Source organism: Chaetodon auriga, chromosome 18, assembly GCF_051107435.1.
Source record: "Chaetodon auriga isolate fChaAug3 chromosome 18, fChaAug3.hap1, whole genome shotgun sequence".
Taxonomy (NCBI): domain Eukaryota; kingdom Metazoa; phylum Chordata; class Actinopteri; order Chaetodontiformes; family Chaetodontidae; genus Chaetodon; species Chaetodon auriga.
The window spans coordinates 18,020,866-18,043,493 of NC_135091.1; the positions used below are offsets into that span (position 1 = coordinate 18,020,866).

A 22,628-nucleotide genomic window follows, 5' to 3' on the forward strand; every position below is an offset into this window, starting at 1 on the left:
AGTTTTGCAGTCTGGTAGTCATACTGGCCCCATGTGACAACAACAGCAACCAGAAATAACTCTCGGAGAATAAATTTGTTAGTTTGTGGATGTTTCCATTTTTTCCAAATGCTCATAATCACTTCATGATACGAATTCACTATTTAGAGAAGCACCGCTGTTGGATGATAAAAAGCTTATTGTTATGTTTCCTTGTTGGAGCATCATGATCTGTAACATCAAACTCTGACAGAACAGTTCCTAAATTCTGCATCTGTTTCTGTGATTTCCAGTTATCTGAGTCTTCCTGGTGGGAAAATAAAGTCATTTCTTTTTGTCTGAAGGAAAAAAAAATAACGCATTTATAAATGTCAAGGTTTTGCTCCAAGCACTGATGTTAGAACATAAAATGAGGTTGCAACCACCATGATTTAAAAACTTAAAAGTTTGTCTGGTTTGAGAAAGCAACAGCATTGCAAATAATATCATATGAAAGATCTCAAATTCATTTGGCTATTCGGGAATATTGAAAGTCAGAGGAGTTGGATTTCTATGAGAACTAGAGCAAGATTACAAGGAGGAAAAACAAATGAATGTCACTGTTGTTTTGCTGTAGATAAGTTGAATCCTAAGCTTTGATGTGGTTCTGTTTGTGCCAAATGATTGCTGTATAATGTATTGCTTTTGTCTAGATCTTAGCATAATGTGCTGCTACACACCTCCCAACTTTTTTGCCCCAAATGTCAAAAAGACATAAAAACTTAAAATGTTCTCATAATGGAATAATTACAAAGATAAAAAAAAGTACACTTTCCTGCGCCCAAACACAGGTGTGCCTCATAAACTAAATCATTAGAATGCATCCACTTCAGGTGTGCCACTTTAAGGACCTTGGTGTTATGCATGCCGGTGAAGCAGCATCACAACTGAATGGAGCTGAGGCATCATTAATTAATGCTATTACTCACACATGCTTTTCCTGCTCTGACAAGTCAAAATGACTGCAATGAGAAAAATCAATCCCCTACCTGACTGATCCTGGAAATGTGCACCTGTAGCATCCATTATATATGCTCACGTGCGCTGCAGGCAGTGAGACTGAAATGTATTCATGAGCTGACTCTAATGTACCCCTTTAATGTTATTTAATGCACTTTTGAACAGCAGATGAGGATGACAACCATCTTAAGAGCAGGTGAGAGTATTTTGATTTTGCAAGTTTCCTCCTCTTTTAGCTGTTCTTAACTTCCTCCTATTTCCTGCTCATTAACTGTCACAGAAACATTGTGTAGAGTGCATTACTGTCATTACAGAAGAAAGACAAACTGCTATATATGGGTGTGTGTGTGTGTGTGTGTGTGTGTGTTTACGTATATATATGTGTGTGTGTACATGTATATGTGTGTGTGTTTATTTATCTTCTGCCATTGATCTTTTCATACACATATGAGAATTATGATTCTAATTATTTTACATTATCATTCAGTATTTTGCCCTTTTAACATAGTGTAGAAATCAGTAACAGCTGTCACAACATAACCTAAAGTGAAACATTAAAGTGTGACATTAAAAGTGTTTTTAATTCAATTATAATTGTCAAAATGTAATAGTTATTCAGTTATTTAGTTTTTTTTCCCCCAGTAGCCGTTAGGATTTGGTTTTGATTGATCTATACTGTATTTTCACACCGAACCACAAATGTATCTATTTGTCCTCATTTGTCATAATTTTTACAAGCTCGTCCGTAGAAAACTACTAGAATAACATAAACATAATCAACCACTTCATAGTCTGCTAGGAGGGAAGAGGCTAGGGCACTTTGTGTCTTCTAGTCCCCTTCGAAGTTCCCTACATTTTTCCAGAAACCTCGTAATGGCTTTCGAGTGCGAACAAGGACTCAGTGCGCAGCTGCCCACTCAACATGGTTTGATGCTGGTCTAGTGGAGACATCAGCATCCGGCAGAAACTCAAGTAGAAACGGACCAGGAGTAGTTTTCTTATCGCCCGTTCGGTCTCTGCGTGTGTTTTGCCGTCCTGCCCGGTGGGTGCCATGTGAGTACGCAGCTTGTGAAGGAAAGCACAGACACACCGCTGTAGTTTAGCCAGCTGTTTTGGTCAGCGAGGTTAGCTGGCAGCGGCTAGCAGGCAGCTAACATGAACTTAGCTAGCATGGTGAAAGCAAACACCAGCGTTGGTTATGTTTTGGTGGTGAAATGAAGCTAAATAGTCAGAGTTTTGAGCTCTCAGTGAAGGTAAGACGTGGGAGGTGTTTCAAGTCCGCATATGAAGCTTTGGTATCAAAGGTTAAAGCTAGCTTGGCCCACAGGGTCTCCTGTGATTTGACATAACGTTAAGGCCGAAGCTGTAATGATAACGTCATGTTAATTGACACAAGAACATGTTTCAGCCTGAAACTAACGAAACCAACCCTTTGAAATAAATAGGGTTACACATGCCAGCGTGTGGTTAGTTGCAGCTGTTCGTTAACTCGAATGAAAGGTGTAAATAATATGTAAGGTTGTGTGTCAGTTTCGCATTATTACTTTGATAAAACAAGCCTGAAGCAGCATCATGTGGAAAATAATATGAGGGCAGTTCACGTTCTGCTTCCCAGTCAGAAATGTGGAAACTGGTGCTCTGCTCTCCTGCTGTGTTCGGCTGTATTGTTCAGGAAAATGTTCGCTGGCTGGAAACGGAGCCTGCTCTCAACCCAGTTGCTCAACTCATGTATTTGAACACCTGCTTGTGGGGGCAGGAGTTGTTTGCAGAGGAGGGAAGTCCACTTTCATTGTCAGTCAACTCTATCTGACTTCTGCAGTTATGTATGTGTCCAGTGACAGTCATTGAACACCTCAGCACTGCTTTCTTAGTGTATTTTCAGTCTCAAAGAAAATGACTATCTTGACCTCTTGTTCACTTTTGTCTCACACTATTGTTTTCTCCTGTTATAGTCACATCCCTGAAACCAGTCTCTTACATAATATGTGTTGCTTGCCTCCAAACACTCCTGAATCAGCTCCTGTGTATTCAACATTTACACATCCCCAGGCTACTGGAGATATTACACTGCACTGAATTCAGTATTTGTGATCCAAGCAGTTGAAGTCTCATTCAAACTTCATGGCAGTCAAGTTAACTTCAGATCATATTTAGAAGAGGACGAATGGCTTTTTACTGGAAAGAGTCAAAGGGTCTTTAATACCATATGCATATGCAGTGGTCACTATGCTCTGTGTCAGTCGCTTGTGGCGAAAGTGTTTCTCTCACGAGCATTACCAACTAATCCTCTTCTTATAGCTTCTCAGCATCATATGAACGTGACCAGCAGCTCTCGAGCCAATTACCTGTTTAGATGAGAGGCAAAGAGCACTGGGTCAGTGGGGTGGACTGAGGGAAGGCTTCAGCAGGAGTGCTGTGTTGAAGCCCTGGGCGTCGCTCACTCACTAACTGTTGACACTTGTTAGTGAGTGACCTCCAGTCAGTGTCGCTGCAGCCTTCTTCTGAGAGAACCCCACACAGCCCCACAGTCTCGATTAACCAGTGAGATGCTTGCTGTTGTTTGGTTTTTTAGAGAGTTTTTCGGTTGGTCTGAGAGAAGCATTCTGTTGATGCCGAGCTTCAGAGACTGTTTTAGTTTGTTAGTAAGGTTTTGATTTGCGGTCTTTTTGTTAATCAGCGTTATAGTTCAGTGTATTTCCCTCCTGTTTGGAATTAAAGTTGCCACAAAATCATACTTTATTAACCAGGATATCAGTCAGCATCGGGTGCTAAATGGAGCTTTTCTAACATTTTCTAGACATGAAGAGAAGTGTCATCATGGGTAATGTCTACTTCTGTTTCTCAGCCAGATTGTGATAAAGATGCAGAGGTGACAGTGTGACATCCAGCAGATGTCCAGCCTCATCCCATCAGTGCAAGTGACCCCATGTGCTTGTTGGCATTCGCTTTTCTGGAAGTGGAGAATTCTTTACAGGCCCATCAAAAGCGTTTTTATTCTGAAATGTTTTCTCAGGCTACCCATGTTTCTAACAGGCAACATGTGACAAATGTCATTTTCTGTGGATCTACAGTTCGTGGGAGAAATATTTAATCTGCTGGGGAATGTTTCTCTGTTTTTTCCCTGATTTGTTCATGTTTTTCTCTCATCAGAGGTTCCTGGAGGCTATCAGGCGAGATCAGCGCATTGCTTTTGGAAACAAGGAAACACAAGCACAGAGCTCATCAGAAGAATTTACAGTAAGCATTTGGAACATGTTCAATGTCTTTCAAACCTGTATCCCAATCTAGCATGCAGTGTATACACACGTACACGCACACATGTGCACACACGCACTCCCCAAGACCAATTATGATGCTTTATCAGTGTTTTTCCACAATGAGCGAGAGCATCATAATAGCATACATTAGCAAAATGCTGTATGCATTTGTCACTTAACAGCTGTATACTTTAATTTACTTGAATTTTACTGGTGATATTCCGAAATTTGCAGGGAAAAGTAGAGTTGTTTTTTTTTTCTTTCCTCATCATGCTGTCTATTTGTACTGTCATCCCTCAAACTGGGCTGTCTGTCCTCTCTCTTTGTGATCCTTTTGTAGCTGCGTGCATAATTCAGAAAAGGCCACTAGGGGACAGTCTTATGCTTGCTATTCCCCAAGATCAGGCCTGCACAGAGGCTTTCCTGTTGTGTCTTATGTTTGATGTGTATTGAAAGTGTGTGTATTATTACATATGTGTCAGTGACTAGTTTAGCAAAGTGCATTTGTGTAATAATTATCCCAGCACTGCTCAGTTTTCTTTGGAATATGGATCTATTGTGATTCGCTGCTTTTTATGCCTCCATATGAGCGACAGCTGTGGCTAGAAGCATTATGTTTTCAACGCCATAACTCAGGAACTGAAAGGGAGATGGTGACCATTTTTCACATTTTGTCAGATACTGAATTGGTGACATTAATCTGTGCTGATTGTACAGATCTTCTGTGTTGACAGGCTGAAGACGTGTGTGAAGAATCCGTGTTTTACGATCTGTAGCTTCTTTGCAGCAGCATCCATATTTGCAGCAGAGTAGCTCATCTCAGGCTCATTGGTTTTGATGATATTGATCTTCAGGTGATTGTTGTTTTGCCATGTGATGAAGCTCTCCATCAGTCTTCTGTAAAGATAGTATCTAAGTGAAGAGAGCATGTTTGTCACTGGAAAGTATTTGTTGGAATCCTACATGTCTACATAGTGCAAAAAACACACTTAGTACCTTTTTTCTTAAATTCCTTGAAAGTCTTCACGACTATATGACATGAGTCTGGACAGACATAGATGTAGACTGCAACTTGACTGGTTGGCAGAGGCGTACTATGGTGTAATACCGTATAAGGCTCTAGAGCCTGTTCTCAGAGCAGTTTTCGCTTAGTTTTTTGCAATTTCAAGAGAAACTGCAATCAAGAAAGGAGCCAAGTCTGTCCTACTGATTTGAACAGATAAATGTCTCCCACTCTTTTCAATGTGTCATTTACTTTTAACTCAATCCCCTCAGCGATCTTTACTTTCCCCCCTCCCTACTGACCCTCACCATCTCTGTCAGCTTGTTATATCCGTACCCCCCCTTTCTAAGTTTCTCTGAATCCCTCCATCCTGGTCTCCCTGCCCTCATGAACAACTGGCCGGGACAGCTGGCTTTAACAGCTGCTTGCCGTCTCATTTTTGGCCCGTCTCCATCTGGGCAAGTTTTTCCATAGTATTGTCTTTTTGCCAGCCTCTCTGTTTCTAAATCAGTCTTTATGCTATCTTTGTGCCACCTTTCAGTTTGCCTAAACCAAAGTCCAGAGCTTTATATAGTAGTTTTTTTTTTGATATTGATGATGCCTCAATTTGCTCTTGTAGTCTTGATTTGTGTGCTGCCACAAGTAGAATTCATCCTCATCCTTGGAAAAAGCTCATCATTTGTATCTTTGGACTTTGCCAGTAACATTTAACAAAACTGATGTTTTTGTGCATCAGCATCTGTTGTGTGTGTCCTTCTTTGTTTTCTTTTGCTCTATTTACCACCATTGTCTTCTGCTGACGACACCAGCATTCATCTCCACTGCCTCAGAATGAATCCCATGTGTCATCTGCGCTTTAATGGCCTGGTCTGAATCGTCTTTTGTCCATCTGCTGATAATATGCTGTAATCTTTCCAGATTGTACTCGTTGGCATTTAGATGAGGGGAATATTCCCTGAGCAACGGCAGTAAAGGAAAATGAGGTCATGCTCGGACAGTCTGAAAAGTTGTCAGAGTTGGAAAAATAGGCAATAGACGGCAGGTCTGCACCTGCATCAGGACATCAGATATCCATATCAACGGCCTCATAGATGACTAAATTCAAACCGACCGTAACTCTCAGTATAAATCACCTCAAACTATCCTTGTAGTTGAAGGATTGAGCCATCAAATGACCTGCTAACCTGAGTGACCTTCTGTCCTGTTGCTAATGTGCAGTTGTTGGTATTGTAATTTATCTAGCCATGCTATGAGCTGCGTCCTGTGTTTTTTTTTTTTTTTTTTTTTCTCCTCGGGGTGGCACGGGGTAGTCAGACCAGGAGTCGCTTGCTGCTGGAGGCCTGATTGCACACTTGCGGTCTATAATTCAAACTGTTGCTGCGTCTTTGATGTTGAGCTGAAGGATGGAGACACTGGTGGATCTTGTGGACCCCCGTGGCACCAGTATGGCTAATCGCTGTCTGTCTTTGTAGAGACTTCCAACTGCTACACAGCATGGATTTGTATCTTTTGGTGCTGGCAGGCTGGCTGGCCGGATCCAGATTTCTGAGAGAGATGTTCTCCCAGCCCTGAGGAGACAAAGCCTTTCACTATCAGGCCTGTCAGGGGCACGGATTTACATTAGCCTCAGATGGATATTTTGCTTTCAGTGGGGATGAAATTCAACCCAGGACTCAAATTTCAAAGTTTTACTTCGTCTAGCAGTTTAACTAGTCTGTGAAAAGATCCTTTGGAAAAGCTGTCATTAATCATTCAAAGGCAAAAGTTAAGTTAGAGGAACAGAAGTGTTGACTGAGAGGAATTCGTGAAACATAAGGAGTTAGTGAATTAAAGGTCCACTGCACGAGATTTCTGGACATTTATTTGCAGAATATTCCAGAAATTAAATGTGATATTTCCAACTATGTTTTCATCGGTGTATTGTCTTAGACTTAAAAATAAGAATTGTTGTGTTTTTGTTACGTTAGAGTGAGCGCTTTATCCCTACAGAGGGACCAGGTTTTTCATGTTGCACAGCCACGTTTCTACAGTCGCCCAGAATGGACAAACCAAACACTGGCTCTAGAGAGTGGCGTTCGCCATCACCGTAGGTTCTCCGACATGCTCGGAAAGGGAGGGTTGAGACAAGAGGCATTCAATTGGTTGCAGTGTTCAGCTTCACCACTAGATGCCAGTAACTTCTACACTCTGGACCTTTAAGGTGATTTGATTTTATAAGAGCTACTCACAGCAAAGTGTGCAGCAACATCTCAATCAAGGTTATGCCGTTTACAAAGCAGTCTCACCATATGGTCCATTCATAACTGTTGTGGTGCTTTTGCTTGTATCTGCAATCCTTTCAATATCTCCAATTTAATCTACGATTAAATAAAGAATGCATCACGAGTTAGTACCAAGAAAATGAAAGATTAATGCTGCAGCTTGTGAAACGGCACCTGGCTTTGCATCACATTTGACTGTAATTTTAGATGCTGAATTAACTTTGCATAAAAATGTAACCTTACAATGATTAAAGTAATGATATCTTACATCCAGTTGAATGACCTCATGAGAAATGAGATATCATAAGTCAAAGCCTTATGGCATTACAATTCAAATTCAGGGCAGCTCGTCCTGTTGTGAATTAAATCTTCCAGTTATTAAATGAAGAATAAATAGCTGCACTCTCTGTGCCCTTGCATATCACATTTCCTCAAAGCCAGAAGGTGAAGAGGACAAATAAAGGAGAGAGAGAGAGAGAGAGAGAAAATATGGTTTAGAAGTGACTTTCACGTTGTGTATGAATTAAAAGTGCTTTTTTTCCTCATCAGAATTACTGGCTGACTCTCTTAAATAGTTTTGACGACTGACTTACGATGCTGGATTTATCGACCAGCTTATTCCAATGCACACACGCACTCACACGGTGTAATTTAGAGGAAATCTACAGGAAATTCAGCATGCAGTCTCCATCTGCCACACTATCCATTTTATATCTCCTCCTATAAGAATGATTTCACTCTAATCAGATGAAGAACCACAGCTTTCCACTTGTGCTTTCAGTCTTTTAAATATCTGAACAACCATTGGATGGATTGGCTTGGAATTATGTGCAGACATTCGTGGTTCCCAGAGGGTGAATCCCACTGACTGCTGATTCTTGAGTTTTCCTTTACTGCCACCAGCAGGCAATTTTTGGCTTTTAGTATGATTTCTTTACAACTGTTTGATGTATTTCCATAAAATTTGGTGCAGAAATCTAGTGATCCATTGCTTCTTCTGAGCACTGCCCATAGATCAAAGTTTTTACTCATTGTGGAAATATCTCAGCATGTACCATTTTAGGGTTCCTATGCGTTGTGTTGTCCTGTCTTCTTCTCAACTTGTTTGAAATGGTTGAATAATGTTAAATTGGTGAGCATGTTTGGTTTAGTTACTAAAGTTGACATGGTTCCTAGCATGTTTGGCCTGCAAGGTTTTATGGTTTGTGATTGAAATCTGGTTTGGAGCAATGGTTACAAATGTGTATGGGCATTGTGGAATGAGTTGGATAATAAAGAATGGGAAGCTAGGGTCAAAACAATGAACAGGAGCACAACTATATGTGAGTCAAGCAGCAGCTAAATACTGGTTAGCAGTATGTATTTTAATATTTGCTAGCACTGTCTTATCAAATGCAGTGCGGCATTGTTAAAGTATGTAAAGCAAATGGACCATGACATGATTTTGTGTTAAGCACTAATTAGCAAATGTTAGCATAACAATGCTCTAAACTAAGATATCAGTCATAGTGAGCATTATATCTGCTGAACTATAAGCATATTAGCATTGTCATTGTGAGCATGTTGGCTTGCCGAAATAAACATCTAGATCAAAGCACTGATGTGCTGAAGTGCAGCCTCACAGAGCCGCTAGCATGGCTGTAGACTTTTTGGTAGTCTTTTGTTTTGTCTCAGAGATATTTGACAGTGAAGATGATCTCTTAGCCAAGATATAGTAGAAGCTGCTCAGGTATGAAGATGCACAAAGGCAAATGCTTAATGCTCAAACCAGATCCTTCTGAAAACTTCTTGATTACACGACCCCTTCTTTGATTGTAGTTGGCCTTAAATCTTGGGTGTGTCTCTGGCATGTGAATGATCCCAGCAGGCAAACTTGAGCCTCAGCAGACCGAGGCATGGATCCCATCATGGCATCTTGCAAACCATCCATCACATCAGCTCCTATCTCGGTGTCTTTATGGACCTCGTAATTGAAAGCAGGCTGGCTGATAGGTCATTTGCCTTTTGTGTCCTGGGCTTTAGATTAAAGGAATCAATGGTGCCTGGTGCTCCTTAAAAAAGCATATGTGGTATATTACAAGCTCTGACCACTACACACTGCTTTCAGCTATTTGACCTGGAGAGGGCCCTGTGTGGGAAGAAGTGCTCTGAGAAACAACCCCTGTCTCTGTCTTTTGCATCACACGGGACCAGAGCCTTGCCATATCACTGCCTGCGCCACAGCTGTCACTGTTTGTATATTTGATATACTGACGGTTGCCGAAAAGGAACAGGTGTTGCGTATTAGTGCCACTATTTTATTCTACACCCCCCCCCCCCCCCCAAAAAAAGTGGACTGTGGTCAACAGAGTTGTCAGAGTGTATCATAGTATATAGCAATCTGACTTTTAAACTGAGCTATGCTCCAAAGTTTTCCTGAGGAAAAGGAAGAGGCACAGAAAGGGAAAATGAATTAATGTGGTTCAGGTGGAGTGACCCCAACGACGGATCAGAAACATCAGAATGTCTTTGAACGTCGACCTTTTTCCGTCCCGCTGTCTCATCTCACTGAGTTCTATTGGTCTGTATTGAGTTTGTAGGAATATCAAGCACAGATGGAAACTTCGCCATATTTGGTTTGACATTTATGTCCCGTATTTTTGGCAGAAATGGATATTATTCCACAACCTTATCTGATTCTTTTTTTTTTTTTACATGATCCCTAAACTTAGGCCAGTTTTCCTTTCCTTCATTGCAACACGTAGCCTATTTGTTGTCACAGAAGAAAAATTCAATAGTTACTTGAACTGTGCATAAATCTCAACTGCCCACATGGTGTGTTTACATTACTGACTGCCTGACTTTATTATTTTTAAGTCTCCTTGTGCTTTCCTAACCTACTACCAGTAGCTTAATCAAATAGGTTTTTCATTATGGGCCATCACTCACATATCAGACTATCATTTTCTGCCTGATTTTTTTTTTTTTTTAATGCGTTGATTTTCTAAACGACACATTTTGAATCCTTTGCCACGCCTCGACCTGCGGAACACCGTTTGGCTTCCATCACCTTATCAGTCTTGGGTTGTGTGAGACAGAGAGTGTAAGCCAGTGTGTTGCTTCACTGCGTTCTTCCTTGGTTGTTTAGCTCTTCAGACAAATCCTCATGGACAGGGCTCTGGTTCCCCCCACAGAGAACAGCCTCATTAGGATTTGTTGCACAAACTGGAGAATGTTGACTGGCTGAGGGAGCAACAACGCCTTCCCTCCAAGGGACACATGTTCCTCGCTGCGGCCTGACCCTGGAGCTCTGGGCCTTGTCGAATCATATTTGGCTCAAATGCCTCCCAGTCAGGGGCTCAGTTTCACCCGGACCAGCCTTATCCTTCCTCACTGAGGCCTGTATGCAAAACGGAGCTTAAGGTTTTAATAAATGGCCAGCTTGTTGAGGCAACATAGAGCACTGATGTTGCCATCACGAGGTGTGGAGTTTGGTGAATATCGCACCCTGCACAGTGACTGTTAGGGTGCTAATGTAGTGAATCAAGGCTTAGAGAGCAAACTGCACTCAAGCACACTATTCAGTCTGCAGAGAGTCAAGTGGCTCACTATGGGTATTTTTAGAGCTGCGCTGTACACCTGGAATACACATCAAAACAGGGAGGGATCCATTCAGTTGCACCATTTGCACTTACAAAGATTGTAGTACAGCAATTTAAAATTAAATCAAAAAGCCCTTATATGGTTGCATAAACGTCCCATTCTGAAAATAGTGCTGTTGTGCATATGTGCATGACGTGTTTATTAAATTACAGGTAAATGTGTAAGAGAGTCTATTTAACCATTTGATAATAAAGCATTAGAATAGATGGTTCTAAACCACATTAGGCATTGCACCTTTTCAAGGATAGACTGCAAACGTGTCAGGCTACGTCATGATGTGCCTTTGTAAGACTTAAGTAAAGCTTTTCAATTACTCAGACAAACCACCCAATCTGCTTTATAGGGGGCGTTCTGTTTATCACCTCCTCTCTCAGCCAGATGTAATATCATTGTCATTCATGTTTGCCATTGACAGTCAAGGATCTGATGAAAAAGGGTGCGTAGTTAATGAATTGGCAGACCGTAGCAATCTGCCAATCTGGGCACAGTAGATAAACAGTGTCACCTTCACCTTGGATTAGCAAAGGGGCAAAAACAAAAGATTGACACTAGAGATACCAGAAACAATATTATGGAAAAAAATCAGATGTTGTGCATTAGGCATGAGTGTGTCATCCACAATGGGAGAACAAAGGAACAAAGCTCGTGATTGTCCGTTTCAGAACGGTTGAATCATTCCCATCTCTTCCAGCTCAGCTTTCTGTCTCTTGCCCTTTTCCATGTCTGTCTCTCACTTTGACTCCCACGACCTTCCTGTGTCTCACAATACCGAGAGGATATCGTGAAGGTGTCTTGCTCTCTGTCAGCCCATTAGTGTTGAATGGCTGAAAGGGCTCGCCCCCATAGGGTCCCATGTGAGCCAATGTTGAGTAAAGCTTGACATATGGAATATGCTACTTTCCACTGAGTCTCACTGACTCAGTCACTTAATGTCGTTGATCCTTTTTCCTCCAAAAAGGAAGAAAGTTAAAAACATTCAACTACATTTTTTTAACACATCCTGTTATGCTGTCTCTTTTGATTTATTGATGAGGAAAGTAATTTCCTGATGGATTTTCTATGATTTTACATCATGTGGAAAAAGACTGGACAAAGGATAAACAGCGCGCACATCAATAACCATAACTCTGACCAAAGTCGAGTGATGACATGTTTTACTGCACTGAGTAATAGATGTTGGCATGTAAACTATGATTTTGTTGATGGGCAAAGATGGACATATTTTGGTGCTATATTCATTCATCGTCATTAATTAAATGATGAGTTTTCCTCTTGTTTTTTGAAGTGGGGGCTCACAGTGCAAAGCAGAGTGAAATGGTACAGTGAGGGTGCACATGGCATGGAAACTGATTTCTAATGATTCTGTGGACAGAAGCATGACCCACATGTGTGGAGCGGTTCGCGTTTACATTATCAGGGGTTATGGTCGGGGATGGGATTATTTGTGACCAAACATATCATCACTTTTGTTTCCAAGGCAGTACGCTTTGCACAGCAAGGATCTGGCAACATGTACTCAACTGTCACTGAAATGTAAAAGAAATGGAAATGTGGCTCCAGTCAGACGACGATGAAACAACATGTTTCGATAATGCTTTACTGTTGTTCTGGGATAATTAGTCAGGAGGGGAACTCCGCTTGGTAAAGTCACAGAAATGGCAGAGAACACAGCTGCACCTCACACCATTGACCTTCTTTAAGCTGATTGACAGGACAAGTCCAAATTCCCCCACTACTTTACACCAAATTGCACCTCAATGCTTAATCATGACTAACAAGCACCTGACTGTGCCAGTCCGCCCTCTCAGTGGATTCAGATCACCTCATGGCAAGTTACCAAGATATTAAAGCAGTGCTGGTGGAGGAAAAAGAAAAGTGTGTGTGTGTGTGTGACTAATCTGTATATCATCCTGCGTTACCACCCATATTGGCAAATAGTGAAGGAAAGAAAGGTTTGGAAATGAGGAATTTATACGATCAGACAGTCCCCCGTGCCCTTTCAACTTATTGGCCCTCAGGCGCGATGACTGAGTGTTTAGGAAAACTACAAAACTGATATTTTGACATTTTTGTTCTTCTGAAAGTCTTTCTGTTCTGAAAATGCCACTTCCCCAATGACCTTCTCTCTGAAACTTTTGTCATTACTCAATCTCCTCACACAACGTCTGCATTATGCGACTGAACCCTTTGCTCCCAGCCCCCTGATTCAATTTTCTGACACTGTAGAGACCCATAATACCTGAGAATGTGCCCTGTGACAGAGCTGAGAGGCAGCATGGATGGAAAACTGGTTCTTAATAATCACAGATGGAGAACTGGCTTATCCAAACCCCTACAGGGCAAAACTTTTTCCTCCTCTGGCTTCTTTGATCACTGCTGGGACATTGGTACATTCAACAAGTTGTTTGCCATGAGATTTTGCTTTACCTCATGCTCTCTATGCTGCTTCTCCAGGAACAATAATTTCCAGGGGCGGACTTTACCATTAGGAAAGTTAAGCAACTGCCTTGGGTCCCCAGTTAAAAGGGGCCCTTAACAGCAATACATTTTAATTGCGTTTAGATGTAAAATTATGTCACTATTCTAATTCGTGTCTATCCTGTAATAAAAAAGGAGACTGTGCAGTAACATGCTGGGCTCAGTGGTGGAAAGACTGCCATCGAGAAATACTCCACTACAAGTCAGAAGTTTTCCATTTAAAGTTAACTTGTTATGTGTTATTAATATGCTTTGCAGATTCAGATTTTACACACAAAATGCAGCATGTGATAAACACAATATGAAGATTATTATAGATTGAAATATCCCGCAGTGAATGAAGTAGTTAAAGTAAGAAGAGGACTTTTACTGTTAACGCAGTAATTTCACAGTTTGGTATGAATAGTTTTACTAAAATATAAGATCTGAGTAGTTGCTTAACCAAGACCTGTATTCTCATTTAGAGAAAGAGTGAAAATAAGGCATGACAGGCCCTGTGCCTGAGTTTTCCTAAGGCCCCTGAATATCTAAATCCACCTCTGATGATCTGATGAACACATGGCTTGGGGAGGCCTGCTGTATGTATCAGCTGCTGTACTGAAGTCGGATCTTCACTGCATTTATATAGCTTTTAAGCTTGTGTGATAATTACCTCATGGGAACAAAATGTAGCTGATGTACAATATGAGTAAAACATTTCCTATTGGGTGGAGTTCAGCTTTGTTAGGTGGTCACTGTCATGAAGGATGGAGAGTACATGGGGACTCAGAGTAGGGTGTGCTCCTGACGCCATCGTCATCAATGTACAGTAGATGACCACTTAAGGAGGAAATGCACAGATTTAGTCCTTCCTCAGACATGTGTCTCTCACTCTGTCTTTCTCCTCTTCCTCGGCTATAATCTCCTGAATGGCGTCCAGGAGTCTGAAACCTTAATTCAATAAAAGATAAATTGGAAAAATGTGCAAATGTAAGGCATATCTTGGGCTTGCCGACCAGAGGAAGATTTTGGGAGCGCATTTCGTGCTCCGCTTTTCAACTCAACTGCCATCTTCCCTCCTTCATTTTCTCTATGTGTGCTGTAAATCGTCCCAGGGTTCCATCTGCTTTCTTGCTGTAGAACACTTAAGAGACTGTTCGTTAGACTGACACAAACCAGAGAGGGTTTGTAAGGGTGGGAAGGTACTCCCAGGGAGGGGTGAGCGAAGGCAGGGAGAAAGAGAGCAATCTTGGCCCTGGCCCAAGACACTGACTCTGGAGGGGCTGTTGTTTGGGTCACAATGCAGAGCTGGATGGATAGGTACAGATGGAGTGATAGATGGAGGAGGGCTGTAGCAGAGGGTCAGCCCAATCCATTTCTTTTGTTTCACTTGACGAAGACCTCTGTGGAGCTTTAACCCATCCATAAATTGGACTAAAAGGCTGACCATAGAGCTGCTGCCAAGCAGAGCGATTTAACGTGCCTCCCTCCCTCTCTCTGTCTCCTCATGCCTCTCCGGGGAGAGGATCGCTGTGACTGTATATGCTACGTCACTAATAATATACTGACCAGTGGAAACTTTATTTCTAAATAGAAAAGGTTTCCTAACATTGAGAAGCTCGACTCCGTAGCGCTCTGCCTTTTTACGTCCTCATCTTCATCCTATCTTACATTGTCCTCTCTTTCCTCCGAAGTTCTGGAGATCTTCAGCCAGGATTTCAGAGGTTGTTTAGTGATTTAACTGTGTTTAATTTTGGTAACGTGGAGTTTCATGTTCATTTTTGCTTGACCCTTTGCTTTTTTAGCCCGTGTGTGTGTGAAGAATCATATATTTTTCTTTCTCCACCAGCAGGTCTGCCCTCTTCCACGTGGGTTAAAATAGACAAAAACCATGTTCACTACACTGCATGCCAGTTTGATAAAGTTTTATGGACCACACCTGCATTAAAAAAAAAATCACATATAGCACATGTATGGTACATGTCAACATTACTGAAGGACAGCAGCGTTTGGCTTGCGTTTCCTTGGCAGTGTCTTCTGGAGCAGAGCGGGGGGGTGGAGCAGACTGAATAGGAGCAGTACCTGAAAGCCTTTTCATACAGTATTTCCCTAATGCTCGTTTTGTTTTGGGATCCTGGTGGACGCAGCAGCTCTGAGTGGCTGACTGTGACCCTGGAAAGTCTCAGGTTAGGGCCTGTGGGGGCTGAGGGTTCTGGCAAAGCTGCCTGCCTGGCTTCTGTGTTCGGGTATATTTACTAATGGCACTCACTCGGGTGTTGGCAACTCCTCAATCCCCCCTATGTGGTCTCTGTGGTCCACACTGCATGGTGGTGTGGGGTAGAGGCAGGATGTATGGAGCTGCTTTTAACACAGGCCTGAACTCCGGGCACAACTGAGCAGCTCTGGTCAGAGAGCTTAAGCCCTCCACTTCCATTCATTTCTTCCTTTAATTGCAGTTTCTCCACATTCGCTTCCTCCGATCCCTTATTTTCAACCACGGAGCAACTAACAATTATTTACATCATTAATTAATCTATCAGTTATTTCCTCAATGAATTGATTTTGCTTTGTGTGACCAACAGTCCAAAACCCAAACATCTTCAATTCAGATGTACAGAAAAGAAAAAAAATAATCAGCGAGTTGTATCGAGTGTTTTAAAGCTTTGTCTGTCGTTGTCAAACGTCCTGGTCATAGTTCAGTTGCGTGTGCCAGCTGCTAATGTGCGCCATTAGTATGAAGTGAACAGTAAATGTGTCTCATGGCATGGAGAAACAAGTTAGAAAATCACACTGCGAGCATATAAATGTTCATGAACAAAGGAAAGCACCAGTATTAAGAAGAAGTATTTGTAGCACTATTTGCAGCAGCAGCAGCAGCACATTGTCAATTTCAAGTTAATTAAAGCAGTCGTTCATACAAAAGAGAGCCTTTGTATGTTTCTTAACTTAAGACCAGTTAGTTGTTCCTTTTGTCTTAAGAAACCCAGGCCTATTAGGACATGTGGCTTGAAGCCAGACACCCCCCTCTCTCTGAAAGCATGAGGGCCCATACATGTACAGATGAATGCACACAACTCTTGGCGAGTCTTACATCACCCTGTAGGACTCCGCTCCTGATCGTCCCTGGCTGCCAGCGCAGACATGAGCCCCCTCACAGGACGGGACATCAGACTGTTCCTCCTGATGACTCCACAGTAACGCTGCTGTCTTTCTGCTACGTGCACACTCTGTCTTTCTAAACATCTTGCCTATAGCTGACAAGGTATGCGGAGGAAGGAAAGTGACAAGCTTTGAAGATGAGCTTGTAAAAACTAAACTGTACAGAATAGAGATTATTTGATTGATTTGCAGATTATAATTATTTCTAGAAAGGTTTGGATATGTGCATCAATCACTGTCCTGAGTTATCCATTAAAGTAGATACTACCCATTGAAGTAATGTTGACAGTCCACTATTTAGTCATATACAGTCCGCATATACTGTTGTATATTATACTATTATTACTGCTGTTAGTTGTAGTCCAACCAATACTTGATATCTGAGGGCAATACTAGTATCAATATTTGTGAATTTGAAAAAATCCAATAATTATATAGAAGCCTATCCTTTCGTAATTGCAAATTTTGCAAACTGCAAATCTTCATATCAGCACTGATACTTGTATCTGTAATAATCTAAAATTTGATATAAAAAAAGATATAAAAGTTGAAGTATAGTATATATAGTAAGTATACTCAATATTTTCACTAATCCAGTGGCCTATGTGTGTGTTCCTCTTTGCAGTGCCATAATCAGAACATGTTTGTGCATTAAGGTGGAAAACAGAATGAAAAGTCCTGCTTCACCTGGTTTATATGTAACCACAGGCAAATTACTCTTTACAAGAGCCTTGAAGAAGTAGTATTATGTTACTGATGTTGGAGTATAATCCCGCTGACAGATTGTATGTAGAAATACTGTTTGCTCTCTTGCGACTCAGAGTGCAGTTGGGTCTGGTCTATGTCAGCTGTCATCAGCACTCTGGCAGGTCAGACCTGAGCTGTGCCATCCCTTCTGTTACCGTAAGCACAACAGGTTTATAGACCTCTGGAGGCTCTGTGCTACAGTCAGGCCTGCTGCTGCGCTTGGTGGACTTAATTGTGATCTGTGGTCTTTTTGTCTCTGGGGTCAGTCATTCTCATTTACTGGATGACTGTGGTTCAGGTTAATGTTGTGATTACCCTTGCATGTCATGGATCGGTGGATTTTTTTTTAAGTCACATTGTTTTAAATCTGATTTATTGCTCACCCCTTCTCCCATCTGTGCTGTCCAGTGGGAGACCATCTGAAAATATGATAAATGGATAGGTGCAGATTTAGATTTTTGGAGCAAAGGCAGACACCACAAACTATAGAGTTTTCACATTTACTCTATGCAGTCATGGGCTTAGATCTTGAATGCACATCTGTGTCTTGTTTGAGTGTGTACACTTTCCAGAATACTAAAGCATAATGGACTTACTATTAGTTGAATTTTACTTAATAGTTTAATAACAGGGAGTTATTTCTCCTGCTTGTCATGACTTCTTCAAATAATGACTTATTATTGCAACCCTGCTGTCACGCTCACTGCTCCTTCTCATATACTTCCATCACACCCTTCCTCTTTCCATCCTCCCTTATTAGAGAAACAGAACAAGCTTTGTTTTTGTAATAATCACTTGGGCCTAAATCACATTTCCAAAGCTTGGAGGTCACAACAACTTCCCCTTTGGGGTTTGATTTAAGTGGCACTTAGGCTCGCTACTGTAGCTAATCACAAGGATTTATAGAGTGCATCACCAAGGGGCCAGAGGACCAAGGAATGTTTGCTGGCACCCTGCTGCAGGTGTTACAAACCTCTTTTCTTTCGTCCTGTCTTTCTTCCCCCTCATCTATTATAGCTGCTGATGGAAGGCAGCTGGAAGACCTTGCTTGTTCTCCACTTGTTGGGTTAAAGGGGGTTCTGTTGGTGGAACATAATGCTAGCAGACCCCTCCTCCTGTCGCCGGTCACTCCCCAGTCCGGAAAGTCACGTAAAGCTTTCATAATTACATTGATCTTGGGGGTGGGGGGGGAGTCTTTTACGACCTGCTGACGCATTCAATCACATTTCAGCATGGTCCTTGTTAAGGGCTCCTGTGTTTTGCATATTCCAAGTTCATGTCCAACCCTTAGCACTTCTCGTGTTTCTGGTAATTGGGAGTTTTCACATGGCCCTGAAGCAGAGGGCTAAAGGATGGAGGACCTAAGGAAGGGAAAGAGGAAGAAGCAAACAAGAGGGGGAGGGAGCAGCGTTGATGGGCCGAGAGGGGGTTGTTGCTCTATTGAGAAACTGCCAGAAACTCCAGAGGCATGTACTACAAGATCCAGATGTTGTAACCCCTCAACATACACCCAACCCCATCCTACTCATGTCTACTGTATATAACCTTAGAGATGGATTACATTGCATCGAAGGCGTTGCAGCACTCTTGGACGGCACTTGTGTTGGCACCATTGTCCATGGTGCCTCTCTGTTTTGTTTTCCAGGCTAAATACAGGAAGTCATTATTAGGCTCTGCCTTATCCAAGGAAACATATCTGTTCCCCCCCACCCTCCCTCCTCCTACCCTCTTTGAATTTCCACCCGATCATGTCTTTGGTCTGGTTTGAGTGAACGCAACAGCGGGCCAGGGCTAATGAGCTTGCTGTGATCTAAGAGCAATGCCATCTATAGGCATTCACTCCAGCCTGTGCCAAATGCCAAACACCTAACCTGGAAATAGAAGGGAATGACGGAAGAAAACCTTCACATTAGAACCTTAAAGCCCATATTTGGAGAATTTAAATCTGATTGTTAGCTGGTTTTGGCAGAAGTGCCCAGGGAAGTCAAGATCATTTGCGACACAAGAGTGTCAGTCCAGGAAGAAGTAGTCCCAAAATGAATGATGAGGTAAATGAAAGTGAGGGGTGAGATGGGAGGGTTGTTCTCGTTCGTAACTCTCACTCACCTTCCCCAGTCCTCTTTTTCCTCCTAATCCCTCCCTCCTCTTCCCCATCCTCCTCTTCACTGAGTAATCTTTGGCATGAGAGGTCAGCGTTGTGTTCCAGCAGGATGACCTTTGGTAATGAGAAGGCAGGTTCGTGGGTGACCTGGAAGCGCTTTGTCCGCCTCTCCTGGGAACACAAACAGTGACGGTACTAAGGTACACAGAAACAGCTGCAAGGCTGCCGTCTTGTGTGCTCCTGCCTGCTCTGATGCCCATTTGTCATTTCAGTGGAAAAACAGAAATATAAACAAAAGCCAAATCCCCTTGACTGATTCTCCTCAGGTTTTAGGCCACTACCTTCCCAACTTTAAGATTCTACGTAATGTTTGAGAAAATGCTGTTGTCTGACAACTGTTGTATCTGAGGAATTATAGAGTTAACTGTGGAAATCATTTTCATGTTAATAATTAATATCATGTGACGCATTTCCTTGTGGCTAAGGCCTCAAGCCGATGTCCGTGTTGTCCGATCTTTGAGGCCGTACGAGTGCCCACTTTCTAAAGAACCAGCTCTTTTGTGATCGCTGAAACTCTGCTTCCACATACTTGTTCCTCTCTTTATCTTGGGAAGATTTTTTAGTAGCGCTGGAGTGAGTGATCCAGCCACAAAAGATAGCGGTGACAGGTGTGTATGTGGGTGGACGTGCACTTGCCTGCGCATGTGGGTATTCATCTTTTTACTTTCAACACTTTGGACAAAGTATTTGAAAAGGCTACAGCGAAGTTCTTTCAGATGGCTTTTAGTTTGTAATGGGATTAAAACTTAGGGCTGACTTGATTCTGACGTCAATTTATCCCTTTTAATTATCCCATCCTGCCATCATTTTATTTGTCCACATTACCAAAACCTGTTTTTGTCTTGCTGTTGCCTTCACGACGCTCCCTCCATACACCACTGCTATCATTGCTGCAGATCTCCCATGTTGATATCCCTATGTCATCTGATACAAGCTTCTTTTTTTTCTGCCTTTTAGAAACCAACTGGTCCCGTATGAGCTCCTGTGTGACTTTCAGAAGCAATTTACATATCTGGCATTAAATCGAACAGCTGAAAAAAGACACAAGTGGAGAGAGGAGCGGGTAGATGCTTCCTGGCTTCCATCCATGAAGTACAAAGATCGCTAATCTGCTTGCACAGCCCATTCCATTTCTTTTTTGTCCATGACTTTGGAGTACTTGAGAGAAAGGGCATCATTCAATGCTCTTTAAAGTACACACAGTGTTTTACTAGCATGTAAATTCATGACATATCATTGACCCACCAGTGGAAAATATCAGGGAGGGCCAGAGAGAAAGGAGGAATGAGCACAAATGGCAAAGTGCCACAGTAATTCTTGGCATTGATCCCCTATTGAACAAGCAAAGTTTTCTCAAGGCTGCTTGAGTTTGAGTTGATCCCATCGCAGGGAGAGCGTGCTCTGGCTTTTCACGCTTTTCATTTTCTACTTGAAAGCGGCGCAGTTATGAGGCTACTTTGATCCCTTACAATTGGGAGAGACCTCCATTAGTGCAGAATGAGACAGTAAGCCCTTTGGAATCCTATAGGCACAAAATAATCTTTGAAAATAATAAAAGAGCGGGGATTAGGACACGTTCAAAGATAGTTGGTGTCTTCAGATGAATTTATCGTCCTGATAGCCAATGATTGGGTGTCGCTCATTATTCAGACAAAACAAACAAGCGATGAGTGATTGGCTTTCATCCATGTTGAGTTTGATGAGGTCATGGAAAATATAGTTTCACGACTGGTTGAAAGTGTTTCTGTGTATGAATGCTTCATGCCGTTACATGTTGACTACTTGTTATGAATCAGTGGTAAAAATGGTTAAAAGGAAATGGTGAATGTCTCTGTATGACATAGAAACACCAGTGTTTAACATATCTGCAGGACACTGGCTGACCTGGAGCCAGAGGCGCAGGAATAAGCCAGACTTCAGTGCTGTCTTGTCTGTCTGGAGATGGCTCTCACTCAGAGGAAATGAGTCTACGATACACAGGCATTGCTCAAATTCCTCTCCTTGTGTCATTGCCGCTAAAGCAAATAGCGGCTTAGGGGAAAGGATCCTGCCACTGAATCAACAGATTGTTTGTGTCTTCACAGGCTCAAAGGGAACATTTTGAGAATTGTGGAAAGGTAGGAATTTGGGGAGTAGTTCCCTTTTTAGCCAAAGCCTATTATTGTGAAACCAGTGACGTGAGTTTTTGATCAGCCCCTTCCATGGAAGAGTGCTGTTTTCAAAGCTTAGTGTCTCTGCCTTTACACCTACAGTTTTGAAGAGTGTTCTGTATTGGGAGGGAGAATTCTGGACTTGGATCCCCAGCATTTGATTGACTCTTTTGGAAATGAGAGCAGACTGTGACTCGAGCCATTGGATTAATTGGTGCACACATACTTGACCAGTGACATGGGGTAGATGGGGATTGTCTGTGAGATGGTTGTATGCGAATTAATTAGGGTCAATCTGGGTCTGCCTTGGACTAAATCAGCATGGAAGCCTGGGCTTTTCCACTCAAACACACTATTGTTACATGTTTGTAGTGAGCAACACTGAAAAAATGGCTGGGAGAAAGACTTTGAGCCCTATGATTTTGATTTTTAGGGACCATCCAATCCCTTTAAAACAAACCTACACAACATGTTTGCCAGGCAATTGATTAGAAGGTTGATTTGAATGTCAGAAAGAAACATTGTGATGTGTTGTTTGCTCTTCAGAATAATGTTAACTTTTACTTCAGTGTGTCTGCATCAGTGACAAAAAAAAAACAAAACAGCTTTACTTTGTAAAACAGACCACATGGAACATATGTATGGAACATAGAAAAGGGAACATGTTCCTGATTTAAAAAGTCATTTCATTCCAAGCTTGCATTACATTCTTGCGTTTTAATACCAAAGACGCAAACACTATGAGGAATTCAAGCAGTTGTTTCTCCCAGCGCGGCTCTCAGTAGCGTGTTGTGCATTTGTAAATTATTTAAT

The 22,628-nt window shown here is 42.0% G+C and overlaps 1 protein-coding gene across 1 annotated transcript in view; it reads left to right on the forward strand.

The window, feature by feature from the left end:
* Positions 1–1,878: 1,878 nt before the first annotated feature.
* Positions 1,879–22,628, forward strand: part of disp1 (dispatched homolog 1 (Drosophila)) — a 73,746-nt gene continuing 52,996 nt past the window's right edge. Inside the window, exons 1-2 of the mRNA XM_076756110.1 lie at positions 1,879–2,031; positions 4,129–4,215. The gene's annotated coding sequence lies outside the window, so the exon portion shown is untranslated. The remainder of the gene's footprint in view (positions 2,032–4,128; positions 4,216–22,628) is intronic.